Source organism: Heptranchias perlo, unplaced genomic scaffold, assembly GCF_035084215.1.
Source record: "Heptranchias perlo isolate sHepPer1 unplaced genomic scaffold, sHepPer1.hap1 HAP1_SCAFFOLD_44, whole genome shotgun sequence".
NCBI classification, from domain to species: Eukaryota; Metazoa; Chordata; class Chondrichthyes; order Hexanchiformes; family Hexanchidae; genus Heptranchias; species Heptranchias perlo.
The window spans coordinates 4035624-4039617 of NW_027139453.1; positions in this window are offsets into that span (position 1 = coordinate 4035624).

The following is a 3994-nucleotide window of genomic DNA, read 5'->3' on the forward strand; positions in this document are numbered from 1 at the left end:
CTATACTCTTCAAGGGATCCACTTGATCCCAGCTGTCTGTGCATGTCATATGCCTCCTTCTTCTTTTTGACTAGGGCCTCAATCTCCCGAGTCATCCAAGGTTCCCTAATTCTACCAGCCTTGCCCTTCACTTTATAAGGAATGTGCTTACCCTGAACCCTGGTTAACACACTTTTGAAAGCCTCCCACTTATCAGACGTCCCTTTGCCTGCCAACAGACTCTCCCAATCAACTTCTGAAAGTTCCTGTCTAATACCATCAAAATTGGCCTTTCCCCAATTTAGAATTTAAAATTTTGTGCCAGACCTATCATTCTCCATAGCTATCTTAAAACTAATGGAATTATGATCACTGGTCCCAAAGTGATCCCTCACTAACGCTTCTGTCACCTGCCCTTCCTTATTTCCCAAGAGGAGGTCAAGTTTTGCCCCCAATCTAGTCGGGCCATCCACATACTGAATGAGAAATTCCTCCTGAATACAGTCAACAAATTTCTCTCCATCCACGCCCCAAATACTATGGCTGTCCCACTCAATGTTGGGAAAGTTGAAGTCCCCAACTATAACCACCCTATTTTTCTTGCAGCTTTCTGTAATTTCCATGCATATTTGCTCCTCAATTTCCCGTTGGCTATTTGGGGGTCTGTAGTACAATCCTATCAAAGTGATCTCTACCACATCATTCTTATTCTTCAGTTCTACCCAATTAGACTCAGTGGGCGAACCCTCGGACATATCCCCTCTCACTACTGCCGTGATGTTCTCCCTAATCAAGAACGCAACTCCTCCTCCTCTCTTACCTCCTGCTCTATCTTTCCTATAGCATCTGTACCCTGGAACATTGAGCTGCCAGTCCTGCCCCTCCCTTAGCCATGTTTCAGTAATAGCTGTAACATCCCAGTCCCATGTACCCATCCATGCCCTGAGTTCATCTGCCTTGCCCATCAGACTTCTTGCATTGAAATAAATGCAGTTTAATCTAGACTTCCCTTGGTCTTTGCCCTGCTTTCTCAGAATATCTGTCCGGTCATGTTTTGTACACTCTCCCTTACTGCCTTTTTTTTCTGTCACCACTTTACTTCCCACTGAATTCCTGCATCGGTTCCCATCCCCCTGCCACGTTAGTTTAAACCCTCCCCAACAGCACGAGCAAACACTCCCCCGAGGACATTGGTTCCAGTCCTGTCCGGATGCAGACCCTCCAATTTGTACCGGTCCCACCTCCCCCAGAACCGTTTCCAATGGCCCAGGAATTTGAATCCCTCCCTCTTGCACCATCTCTCAAGCCACGTATTCATCCTAGCTATCCTGTCATTCCTACTCTGACTAGCCCGTGGCACTGGTAGCAATCCTGAGATTACTACCTTTGAGGTCCTACTTTTTAGTTTGACTTCTAACTCCCTAAATTCAGCTTGTAGGACCTCATCCCGTTTTTTACCTATATCGTTGGTACCTATATGCACCACGACAACTGGCTGTTCACCCTCTCCCTCCAGCATGTCCTTCAGCCGCTCAGAGACATCCCTGACCCTTGCACCAGGGAGGCAACATACCATCCTGGAGTCTCGGTTGCGTCCGCAGAATCGCCTGTCTATTCCACTTACAATCGAGTCCCCTATCACTATAGCTCTGCCATTCTATTTCCTGCCCTCCTGTGCAGCAGAGCTCGCCACGGTGCCATGAACCTGGCCGCTGTCACCTTACCCTGGTGAGCCATCTTCCCCCAACAGTATACACTGCCTTCCTACTGTTCCTCCGTCTATTGGTCACCCATTCACTAGCTCCCTCAGTAATTTTTATCTGCGGTGTGACCAACTCACTGAACGTGCTATCCACGACTTCCTCAGCACGGCGGATGCCCCAAAGTGAGTCCATCCGCAGCCCCAGAGCCGTCAAGCGGTCAAACAGTAGCTGCAGCTGGACACACTTCCCACAGGTGAAGGAACCAGGGTCACAGGAATAGCTGCTCCTCGACACCAGTTCTTCTGCTACCCACTGTTCAGTGGAGGTGACTGAGCCGACTTCTCCCAGGATGCCCCTCTGTCTCCTCTGCTGGATTGCAGCCGAGAAACGTCAGTGGGTGATATTAGTGGACTGAAACTGAACGTGGTTAAGGGCAGGTTGATTATTGCAGCATCGAAATGAATGTGGGTGATATTAGGGGACGGACACTGAACGTGTTAAAGGGCAGGTTGAGGATTACAGCCTAGAAATGAATGCGGGTGATATTTCGGAACGGACACAGAACGTGTTAAAGGGCAGGTTGATCACTGCAGTCTAGAAATAACTGTGGGTGATTTTAGGGGACCGACACTGAATGTGTTAAAGGGCAGGTTGAGGATTGCAGCCTCGAAATGACCGTGGGTGTTATTAGGGGACGGACACTGAACGTTCCCCATTGACATTCCTCTCTCCGCTATTTTACTGCAAATGTTTACCTTTTTATTGTACAATGGTTAACGGCTCCAGTAAAATTTTCGCCATGGAACACAGAGCTGAGATCAGGACCCGATTTAACGTCCATCACAAAGAACCTCTGATTCCCTCAGCCTCCTCCATTCCTTCCTCGGCCCATTGCCATTGAACCCACATCAATGCCTCTCTCCCCTCCAGGCTCCATTCCTCCAATGCACTCCGGGCCGGCCACACAACCTCCACCTTCCAACCACCACCAAGTCCTGCTCGATCTCACTAACACTCACTGGTTCCCAGTTCCATACCCATCAAATTTAAAATTCACTCACATCCCTCCATTGCCCACCCTCCCCCATCTCCACATCTACAGCAAACCGACCCGTGACCTCCTCCTTCAAAATAATGGTACGGTAGCATAGTGGTTATGTTACTGGATTAATAATCCGGAGTCATGAGTTCCAATCCCGCTACTAACAGCTGGGAAATTTAATTTCAATTAATTAAATAAAATCTGGAATAAAAAAAACACTCGTATCAGTAATGGTGGATATGAAACTATTCTTAATCACTCTCTGAAGTGGCCTAGAAAGCCACTCAGTCGTGTAATCCCGCTACATAAAAGTCATAATAAGCAAAAAACCGGACGGACCACCCGACATGGAGGCACTGGGCACCGGACACGAAAAAGGCAAACCAAATCCAGAACACTCTGCAAATCCACCTCACTAACTTCTGGGTATTTGTACCAAAATTGGGAGAGCTGTCCCACAGACTAGTCAAGCAACAGCCTGCCATAGCCTTACTCACAGAATCATACCTTTCAGCCAACGTCCCAGACTCTTCCATCATCATCCTTGGGTATGTCCCATCTCACCGGCAGGACAGACCGACTAGAGGTGGCGGTACAGTAATATACAATCAGGAGGGAGTGCCCCAGGAATTCCTCAACATTGACTCCGCACCCCATGAAATCTTAAATTATCAGGTCAAACATGGGCAAGGAAACCTCCTACTGATTACCACCTACCGCCCTCCCTCAGCTGATGAATCAGTCCTCCTCCATGTTGAGCACCACCAGAAGGCAGCAGTGAGGGTAGCAAAGCCGCAACATTTCCGCTGGATAGGGGACTTCAATGTCCAAGAGAGGCTCGGCAGCACTAAGACTGGCCGAGCCCTGAAGGAGATTGCTGCCAGCATGGGCCTGCGGCAGGTGGTGAGTTAACCAACACGAGGGTAAAACCGACTTGACCTCGTCCTCACCAATCCACCGGTCGCAAATGCATCTCTCTCTGACAGTATTGGTAGCAGTGACCACCGCACAGTCCTTGTGGAGACGCAGTCCCGTCTTCACATTGAGGACACCATCCAACGTGTTGTGTGGCACTACCGCCGTGCTTAATTGGATCGATTGAGAACAGATAAAGCAGCTCAAAACTGGCATCCATGGGGCGATGTGGGCCATCATCAGCAGCAGAACTGTATTCCAGCACAATCTGTACCCTAATTGCCCGGCATATCCCTCACTCAACCATTACCAACAAGCCAGGGGATCAACCCTGGTTCAATGAGGAGTGTAGAAG